Here is an 11,557-nt window from a genome sequence, read left to right as displayed (position 1 = left end):
AAAACTGCTGCCCTTGACCAGCAGAACGTCATGTCATCGCGCTGCTCCCTTGACACGCTGGAGGGCTCTAGACCTTTTTCTCCCGTGGGTGCATCCCCAGTGCCTATCTTCTCTGATAGTCCAGTAGAGGTTACACTAGTTCATTGGAGGTGTGAACTTTTTTTTTTTTTTGGAGAAAAAATTATATATAAATATATAGATATATATCGCTATAGAATAATGCATTAATAAAATTGAGGCTTTTTTAGAGGAAGACCAAAAAATTCAATGTCTTAAAACTATATTTAATGGCAATGCAAAAGTCTTCCTGCTTCCACGCTGAACTTTTAGAACAGAGGATTGTATTGCAAGACAAAGTTGAATGTAAAGTGATCCCCCTGAACATTTTTTAAAGTTTTACTTTTCTAAAATTACACATCACAGCAGTGCATAGACCATACAATGTTAGTTTGAAGGTCAATTTCAGTGTATAATATAGATGCTTTATAAAAGTGTATAAAATGTCCTAAAGTTCTGATTTAGTTTTGGGACTAGGAATCGATGGGTGGTATTTGCTATGTGACTCCCCCAGGTACAGTAGGACTGAATGTGGACCTGCTGAATGCAGTGTATGACGCGTATTTAAGTAGCTCTCTGTACTTAGAGTAGTCATGCCACTACACACATGGTTCATGTTCATACTGCAACTTACAACAAGCAAAATGAAAAGTCGATATTATACTAAATTTTCCTCTATCCTGTACATTTCAAAAAAGGCATATGCAATATTTACATTTTTAATTTAGTTTACAGAATGGAACCAAAATGTATAAATGTTATGTTTGCTAAAACTTCACAATGTATATTGGGTCTTTGTACATTTTGCCTGACTTACCTTAAATTTAAAATATTTTTTGCTATATAAACTTTAACAGTTATTAAACAGTGTTTTCTTTTTGGGTACGTATTGTTTCTGAATATCAAGATGTTAAATATATTTCTTGCTATTGTGATATGACAAAAGACTTAACTAATCTTGCTCTGTCTTCCACTGTCCACGCTGTATATAAGGGTCAATGTGACGCTGCTGGAGACAAGAATAAATGGAACTAGAATAGTGCATTGTATTTAGTCTGTATTGATCATGGATGCTCTCCTTAATAGCCATATGCAATAAAATAAAATACATTATTTATGAAATGAATAAAGCCTTGAGGATAGTTTTTTCTATGCGGATTGTGAATTTAACGTAATGCCACTCTACTGGTATTGGAGTAAACAAGAAAACACTAGGCTCCTAAAAAACTTTGATACCTCTCAATTTTAATATGTTCTGGGAACCAGAAAATCCCCAAATCACAAAATTTTTGAAAAGTTAAATGTGTGAAGAAAACAAAAAGGACTTTTACTTACAGAATCCTTGCAAGATGCTTGGTGCTGTTCTAAATGCTATACAAATATTAAACCTTTTATAGCTCACAACAACCTCAGGTGTTGGGAATCACCATCCCCACTTTATAGATGAAGAGACCGAGGCACAGACAGGTTAACTTACTTGTCGGAGGATACATAGCTCAGGAGTCAGGAGTCAGACGCAGAACTGCAGTCCCAGAATCTTCACCTGTGCACTCTGCCATACAGCCTCCCAGAGATACACACACGGAAGGATTAAACCAACACATACATCAAGAAGACATAGAAGTAGCCCTAGCTGGTTTGGCTCAGCGGTTAGCGCGTTGGCCAGTGGTCCGGAGAGACCCGGGTTCGGTTCCCACTAAGGGCATGTACCTCGGTTGCAGTTTGTCCCCGGCCCTGGTTGGGTTGTGCGGCTGGTGACTACTTGATGTGTCCCTTTCACGTTGATGTTTCTCTCTTTCTCTTCCTCTCTCTGCCTCCCACTCTATCTGAACAAGGAATGGAAAAATGTCCTCCGGTGAGGATTAAAAATAAATAAAATAATAATAATTTAAAAAAGACATTGAGGTAAAGACAGAGCCAGGAGGTGCCATTTAGGAGGCAGACAATATAAACATAACTTGATTTTTACCAAGAACAGCTCTTCCTCCTTGTTAGAAATAATCTTTTATACCTTTTTCTTTGAAATTATAGTAATGCAATAAAAACATGGGTGTCATCTCTTTTGAACAAATAAAAAGCAAAGGAATTTGGAAGATGATTTTAAAATAATGGCTCTTAATTCTCAAGGCTGGCATGCACTCTGTTGTGTTTGGGAACTTGTTGCTGACACTGCGACCTGTTTGTGCCTAGACAGGGGGTTGTCCTGAGGGCTCCTGTTAGCACAGAAGGAGACATGATCTGCAAGGTTGGATATCCCTGAAATCTACCCATTTTAATGATGAAAGGACAATATATGGAGGCCATTCTAGGGGAGTCTTTTCAAGCAGGAATTGGCAAATGTATTTTCACAAAAGAGCCAATTATAAATAAAGAAGTGAGGAATTGTATCTGAGGGCCATAGTTCTGGAAATATTCACTCAAAACCAATTCATAAACTTAGGAGGGAGCTAAGTGTTACACAATGTAATAAGATGAAAGATAAAAGGTTGAACTTCATTGGTTTTGGAAGTTTGATTCTGACCCATAGATGGTCTCAGTAGTCAGCTTGGAAGATGCAAATGGCTTTTTGATGCTGTCATATTCTCATGGTGCTGTCATTAGATTCAAGAGTCCGATACCTTTAAGCTGACCTACAGGATCACAGCTAGTCCCTCTTGAAGCCATAGACCCAGGTTAAATGTCACTTAGCAAGTTTCCAGGTTGAATTGGGCAGACTGTTCATTCGTCTGTGCATCTTAACCTTGAGTTGACAAGGTGTACTAGTAAATAATGAAGCCAGAATTATTTATTTTTTTAAAATCCTCACCCAAGGATATATAAATTTTTCCATTTATCTTTCGATAGAGTGGGAGGGGGAGAGAGAGAGAAAGAAACATCGATGTGAGAGAGACACACTGATTGGTTGCCTCCCACACAACCCCGACCAGGGCCAAGGACCAAACCCCAACCCAGGTACATGCCCTTGATAAGAATCAAACCCGTGACTCTTTGGTCCAGGGCCGACACTGTAATCACTGAGTCAAACTGGCCAGGGCACCAGCATTACTTATAGCAGCTCTTAGATGCCACCAGTTGAAGGACAAAGGGCATAATTGCTTGTTTTAAAACATGCAGGGTCTTCATCTTGCCCTAGCATGGCTCTTGCACATTCCTTCGATTTATACAAAGTAAAATATGTTTGCAATTCCTGTTTTGGCAGTGATCTCTATGTGATGGAACTCTGTGGCCTCCTATAGTCGGCAGCTTAAAAACCCTAGAGGTCCCTTCGGGCTCTCCTGTTAATATTTGACTCTTCCGGCTTCATTTCTGCTTGTTATCTCTTGAGCCTGTTTTCACCCCATTGCTCCGAGGACCCCACGTAGCAGTCAGGTGGTTTCCTTAGCACCCCCTTGATTCTGTGCTGAAATGACTTCTTGGAACTACCCGCGTCCTCGAGTCGCTCACAACTGTGCCACTGTGTGTAGCACGAACTCGGGTTTCTTCCCACCCCTGGTTCCTCGGCGGGAGCTGGACCTGCTGGGTTCTGTTCCCTCTGCATCAGACTCTCCTCCTTGTTACCCATGTTCCTTTCACCTGAAGAACCTACCTCAATTCGACCAGCCTACCTGGGTGGCCCCAAACTCTTACCAGAGAATGTACAACACCTTCCCCTTGCTCCAGACTTTCCCATTCAAATGACTTCAAGATAAAACAAAAGCATCAAATTAATTGATAGAGATTCCCAGAAAAGGTATATAAAATACAAGCACTTGTATTAATTAGGATATGTTTAGCTGAAGGTAATAGGAAACCCAATGCAGGGGCTTAAACCAGTGGTACTCACATTTGGGGGCTTATCAGGATCCCCTGGAGGGCTTCTTAGCCCCGCTCTCTGGGCCCACTCCCAGACTTTCTTTTCAGTCAGTCTGGATGGGACCCAAGAATTTGCGTTTCTAACAATTTCCCAGGTGGTGCTGATGCTGCTGGTCTGGGACCACACTTGACGAACCACTAAACAGTAAAGGAATTCGTTCTCACATAACAAGAAATTCGGAGCTGGATTAATAAGACAGCTAAATGACATCATCAGGGGCCCAGGATCTTTTCATCTTTCTACTCACTCAGCTATCCTCAGGATCTTGGCTCTTATCTCTCAGACTTTCCCCCTTGTGTTTATAAGATGGTTACAGCAGCTCTAAACAGCATATCCTCGCCTAATACTATCCGGTAAAGACAGTCTCTCTTCCTTTGGTCCTTTTGTGGAGGGATGCAAACAGTCCCCAAACCACCCACTTCACCCAGCTCAGCCTGACTTCCATTGACCAGAACTGAGCGCCACGCCCCCACTGATGCTGGTCCCCAGGAGAGGAGACTGCTCTGTGGCTGATTCACACTGAAAGAGATTCACACTCTGGGCTGGGAAGCAGTCAGCACCCCACGGAGCACCAGGCTGCTACATACTGAACAGAAGTTGGGTGCTGGGGACAGGCACTGAGGAGGGATGGTATCCCTACAGGAGATAGCGAACTGTCTGCCATAGCAGCAGAAAGCAAACATTTGATCAAAACCCTTCCCCAATGTAATTATTCCTCAGATGTGTTCGCTCCACTCATGGCGCGTGTAGTCCCAATCGCCAGTGATTTTGCAAAGGAGGGTTTCTAATAAAGCACAAGTAACATAAAATAATTTCTCATTATCAAAAGCGTGATAGTGATGCTGGCCTCTCCAGAACTGTTATGTTCAAGGCCGTGGACATCATTCTACTGCTATGTTTCCCACGTATGTTTGCTTTTGTTATTGAATTCCGTACAACACTGGAAGCTATTTTATAAAAGATCAAGATACAAAGGATGGAAAATTGGACCTTAGAAAGTGCCTGAAAGAGCAAGGACTATTTAGGTGGGAAGAGAAAAGCTGTGATGATTTATCAGCATCTATTACATTTGTGGCTAGGATAAGAAAATGATTTGTCAGCTGACCTCAGAAAAAGATAGAGCCAGAAAAAGGGACAAAAGACAGTGAGAAAAATGTGTTCATTTTCCATGAGAAATAATTTGATAATAATGAGGATTATTAAATATCAATATTGATGCCAAACAAATTTTAGATTACATTCCTTGGAGGCCCTAAAAAATAGAGCTTTGTAGCCATCTTTGTTTGAAGGGATGAGAGAGTGGCAGGTGGGCCAGACAAGCTCAACCAGCCTTCCCCCTGGGGCCTCCACGGTTCACACCACAGAAGTGGGGTCTCCTCTCTTTGGTGCTCATGTCATCAGCATCCTGGCCTTGTGCAGGGCCCAGCCTGAAAGCCCATATATCCTGGTCCTGTTTCTTGTTCTGGCATCTCTGAGGATCAGCACACTACTTAGCATTGGATCTAAGCAGAACAAAGAAAATTATTATAGTGTGTCTTAAACGCAGTCTGCATCATAGAGGTCCTGATGGTCTCCTTCCCAGCTCTCTGGCCAGTGCCATGATCCTCCGACTCTCCTCGCACAGGTCCAGTCCAGTCCACCCTCCCACTACTGGAGCCCAAGCCATCCAGCTCCTGTAAGAATAAGCACAGGAAATGATGCAAATGAACAAGGTGGCCCTCCACAAAGACTACAAACAGCAAAGTATACATTGGAGAGACAATCAACCAGAAAGTTAACAGCAATGATCAATTTTGCTACTTTAAAAAATCACTTGGCCCATCTGTCTCCACCTGAGAACCCAGAAGCTGCTATAGTCCCTATAGCTGTGATTGAAGAGGATTGCATGTTAGAAGCTGGGTGCTGTCTGAGGATCCTGTTTGTCACCTTAGTTTTAAATATTTTGGATGATTTGATTTTCAGTGGGATGGACATTTGTTGTTTTACAATCCTTGTATTTAGAAGGGTCTGCCTCTGTTTTAACTTCATAAGGAATTATAATAAAATGTATTTTCTTTTAAAAAAATAAATAAATGTAGTTTGCTTTGTAATGAAAGTGTGAACCATCATAGTGTTTAAGAATCTGAAGGAAAGATCTAAAAGCATGAAGGAAAGATCAGGATTTTAGGTTAACCCTGACTATTGTCTAGCTTTGTAAAATCATGACAGAGCATTTCTACTAAATGTCACTTCAAGGGATCATCAAGCACTGTGCAGCCAAGTGACAGTGATCTTTATAAACTGCACGTGTGAACATGTCTCCATTTGGGTGAAAGATCCCTTTGTTTTTCCCCCACTCCTATTATCTTATAGGAAAAGTCAAAATTCCTTAGCCTGGTGGATCCAAAGCCCTTTATGATGTGGCTTCTGCCTACTTCCTTAGGCTTATCTTCATGGCCCTCCCCCCTTGTTCATCCCTACTTGAGTCTATGCCCAAACCTCACTAAATTACATGAATTGCATTGACGAAAGAAAACAATGAACTGAAAAGAATTGCTGAACTTCAAATAAATGGTTGTTTACCAAGAGATATTATTTTGTAAAAGATCTCTCAAGAGAAGCGAATGCAAAATATTAGGAGTTGGAAACATTGTTTAAAATACACATTTAAACGTTACACATCATCCCGTCACTTCTTACTTTAAACTTGGAGGCCATTCACGTTATCATTTTCTCACCGCCTCTTTCCTCTCTTGTCCTCCTTATATTTGTTAGTTACATTCTTACTTTTGCATCGGCAAGGTCTAAAAAACGGCATTTGTTCTGCACTGTGATCAACATGGTTTTAAAATACTCAACCTCAACTTGAAGTGATTCATTTCCTGCCACTGGTCCTTTGAACATGCTCACTTTTTGACCCATTTATTAATTGTCTGGATATCTTTATTAAAAGCAAACAAACAGAAAACTCAAAACTTTTCAAAAGCCTTTATTTGTATATGCTATATTGCCTAAGTTCTCTCACATATGAGAATATTTGCCTGTTGCCTTTATAGATGAGCAACCGATTGGGTAGAATATCCTTAGGTCAGATGTTATTTTCTCAAGAACTTTATATACATTTCCCCATTGCCTCCTGGCATCGAATATTAGTGTATAGAAATATTACCTAACCTGATGTCTCATTCTCACAGCGACTTTTCCTTTCTGTTTAGATGCCTGGTAAGTTCTGCCTTTCTCCTTTGAAGTTCAGTAACTTAATGAGGTTATGTCTGAGTGAGTGTGGAGTATTTTATTTCAAATACTCTTGGCAATACTGTGCACTCTGCATTTGCTGATGCAGATCTTACTGTCAAGATAAAGTCCTTGTTTTATACCTTTGAATTCTTTTTATTTTGAATCTAAAGAGTTCTCTACTTTAGGAGCAATGGTTATTTTGATGGGTTATATCTTTAACATATCTTTATGTCCATATTTTTAGCTTCTCTCTAAATGTCTTTTTATCTTTCTCCTTTTTCATCTGTTTGTATTCACAAGGAGTTGAAGTTTTCTCTATGTCAGTAATTCAAGTTTCAGCCAGGTCTACCCTGTTTTATACGTTTTTAATGCATGTATTAGTGCCGTGTCCTTGCTGTTTTCATCCTCGATTCATTGACTTTAGGACTACATCCCTCATTTTCATCTTATTCTGACTTTTGTTTACTAAGTCAGTTTTGAGCCCTTAATTGATTGAGTCTAGAGGTTTTGCTGAATGGTTTCCGAGTCTGAATCGCTTTGAGGGAACTGGCCTTGTTAAATACACACTGTCCCCTATCTACCTACCTTCAGGCTCAATTTCTGCCTCTCTGTCCCCACCGCCCAGTGTCATTCGCAGTTCCACTGAACTTGTCACCAAATGGTAAACATTTTATAAAACTGTGACTTTGCATTAAAAATTCTCTTTGCCCCGGAGTATTGAAATCTCCTTCTTTACCAGGAAACAAGAACTCGGTCTTCCAATATTGCCTGGATCAGTTAGGCTAAGCTAGGTGATGCTGCAGTGACAAGCAACTCCCATGTGCGTGGGAGAAGGGAGGAATGGGGTCTGGCTTATAGTGCTACCAGAGACCTAGGCTCATGAAGGCACCATCATGTATTCCCACAATCACTACCCAGTTGGTAGGAAACATGGTCAATTGTTCACTGCCTCTTAAAATTCACTCAGAAGTGAGACATGTTACATCTGCTCATGTTTGCTTTGGCCAAAGCTAATCCTAAGGCCACATCTTCAAAGGGAATGGGAGACAACCCTACCATGTGTCAGAAGGAGGAAACCCAGAAATATTTGGTGAATAGTTTTAACAAAAACACAACCTATTTTCAACTTACCTGAGCAGAACTAGTTACTCACCTCTCTGGATTCCAGAGTACGCTGCTCACCGCTCTGCTACTGGATCTTTCAAGTTTCACTGTATCATCTGTTTATGTGTGTTTCTCCTTGATGGAAAGAATCACATTGTAGATACAAGAGCTACTCAAACTCTGTTACCATAACCGTGAAGCAATTGTCCTAGGACGTTTATCTACATTCCCATTTCACATTCACAAACCCCCTTGGGCTAAGTGTTATTTAGAACACTGAGCCTCAGAAAGATTAAATAACTTACTCAAGGTCACACAGCTACAAACATCGAGTCAGAATTCGAAGCTGTTTTCCTGGGCCCCAGCTTTCCCCCACCCTGGTTTGGTAAAGCTAACAGGACACAAGATGTGTAGCAGGTACTCAGCAAATATTTGTTCAACATTCTGAATGAGTGCATTGGTCTTATATATTACTAGAATAGAACCAGTCTGAGCTTGTTTTTAATGATTATAGTGTATAGTTGCATTCTTCCTCAATATTTTCCTTGTTTATTGGCTTTACAAAGCCATAACATCACTCAGGGAATTAAAATACATTCTCTGAATTATAGTAAGTGACCAATATTGAATCTGAGTGCTCCCCCAATGCCTAATGTGTATGGGAATTACATTTAGCTACATATAATAGAAAGCCAAAACAACAGTGGTTTAAACATATAAAGGTTTATTCTCTCAGGCAAAACTAGACCAAATGTGGGCATTTTGAGGTGGGTATGTTGTTTGCAACAAGTTTTCCAGGACGGAGGTTCCCTCTGTCACTTAGCTTTGCCATCCTCAGGGCATATCTTTTGCCTTCACACTTGCTTCATGGTCCAAGGTGGCTCCTGCAGCTCCAGCCATCTCATTTGCTTCACCAACAAAAAGATGAATGGAAAGAACATAAAAAAAGGTGCCCCTCCTGACTTAGCTACTGTATAGGTAGCTACTTTATAAAGCTCCTTTATAAGCTTTACTTTAGAAGTAAAGCTACTTCTGCTCAAGTCTCACCAGATGGACTTAAGACACACATAAAAGCTGCAAGAGATGCTGGGAAATAACAATCTTCGAACTGGGAACAATGCACTGCAAAACGAAACTAGGCTCTTCTTCATCGAAAGAGGATGGGGAGATCGGCAGCGGGGCAGGCAGCAACCTCTGATGTAGCACAAAAGCAGCTCCGACTTGAAAAATATCTGCTGCTTTTGCGTTGACTTAATCATGTGTTTTGATTTTAAAAATGTCTTTTACTAGGTTTCTTTTTCTTTCAAGGGTTTTAAAAATAGGCCGACTCTGGCCCTGGTCTGTTTGGCTCAGTGGTAGAGCATCGGCTCACGGACCAATGAGTCTCAGGTTCGATTCCAGCCAAGGGCACGTACCTGGGTTCCGGTTCATCCCCGGCCCTGGTCAGGCAACCAGTCAGTGTGTCCCTCTCACATTGATGTTTCTCTCTCCCTCTCTTTCCCTCTCATTCTGTCTGAAGATAAAAAGAAAGATATCCTCCGGTGACGATTAAAAAAAGTTTAAAAAAAAAAAAAAAAAATAGCACGACTCTGAACTGAATGAAGGACTTAGTCCAAAGGGTGCTCGCGGACGAGCGTGGAAAGCATTGAGCACAGCAGGATAGCGGTTTAACTCACATGCTCGCACTTGGACCCCAGCCATGCTGAATAGGAAATGTACATAGGGATGTATCCATTAAAAATCGCCTCTTCTTATGTTGTGAGGACACCTGAGCTTTCCTAGGGAGAAGTGTACACATTTAAATTGACTAAGATTACAAGGGAACCTCACTTGTGGTAGGCCAGTCTTAGCTCTGGTCCCTCAGTCAGCTGCCCAGAGGCAACAGAAAATTCATTTAACAGGAATTCATGGCAGGAACCGTGAGGTCCTGCAGGAGCTCAGGAGGCAAAGGACAGCGCAGCCATCCCTGTCCAACTGTGAAGATGGTGCCTTCCGGAAATTGAGAAGGCAGGTCCCAATACATGCCCGCGGTTTTGAAATACATATCTGAACATTTCTTCTCCATCATTCATTTCTTCAACAAATGTTTATTGTATTGCTCCGCAGTGACTGTTTCTCTTCTGGGCACTGGCGATGGTGAGGTTAGGAATCTTAGTCCCGCACTCACTGTGTCTTTCTAGTGATAAACAAGTAAATAAATGTAAAACATGAGATGAAAACAAATAAGACAGGAAATACATGTAGAGAAGGCTAGAGCCGGGGTGAATGGAATGAGCACTATTTTTTTTTTGTAGGGAAGGCTGGAGAAGGCTTCTTGGAGAAGGTCACACTCGAGCAGAGCCCTTTACCGGCCAAGAGGGGGAACTCTGTGTGACTATTCAGAAGAAGAGCATCAGAGGCCCAGGGACCAGCAAGTGTTAAGGCCCTGGGGCAGGAACATACTACACCAACTGGATAAACAAGGGGGAGGCCAGAGACTTAGTTCCCGTTCCACCATTCCACTCTTTACAGTTCACTATTTAACTCTCATGTTTAAATGAGAATCAAAGAATCTATCAAAGCTGTGCCATTTAAGTGTGACTATTAACAGCTTGGCTTTACTGCCTAATGCAGAGAATGGGTGGGCTGGGAGGAAGGACAGCATGAAACAAACAAACAGAAACTTCCCTTGGTTTTGCAGGGTTATTATTTAGGTGGCAAATACATTCCATGAGAAGGGGCAGGACATGAGCATAGACAGGTGCACCCCAGCAGAGGGAATGTGTGATGTCCACCAGAAGGGCTGTACGTGAAGTATCAGGCAATAGTAAAGTGCTCAGAAACAGGGTTCTGCTGGGGTAAACTGCCTTAGCCCTGCTGTTTCAACAAAGCACTTGATTTCCTTAGAGACCCAGAGCTGCCGCAGAAACCACAGCTGACAGTGCAATGATCGTCTTCATATGGGCATGCTGAAGGACAGTGTGTAGGAGCCAAGGTTCTCAGGGCCAACGTGCATGGTCATTGCACGTGGACATGTGCTGATAAGCTGTTGTCTTTGGCCCAAGTGTCCTGCCGTGACCAGGCTGGTCTCTGCCGCAGGATAACACATGTGCTATTTCATCGCTGGCTAATCACGGAGGCCTTGGATGAAATCCACAGTTAAAATGAGTTGGGCCCTATGCTAACAAGATCTCATGGCTGACGAATCCACCTCCCCACTTTTCAGATAATTTTAATGAGTCAGTTTAATAAAAAATTACCAGGCTCTATATTTCTTTACGCACTGAGGTAATTATTGGTATCTCTATCTTAGTTATTGTCATCAGTGACGTCTGCTAAAAATGTCTG

The sequence above is a fragment of the Molossus molossus genome, unplaced genomic scaffold (genome assembly GCF_014108415.1).
Source record: "Molossus molossus isolate mMolMol1 unplaced genomic scaffold, mMolMol1.p scaffold_m16_p_9, whole genome shotgun sequence".
Taxonomy (NCBI): Eukaryota; Metazoa; Chordata; class Mammalia; order Chiroptera; family Molossidae; genus Molossus; species Molossus molossus.
This window is presented reverse-complemented; position numbering follows the sequence as displayed.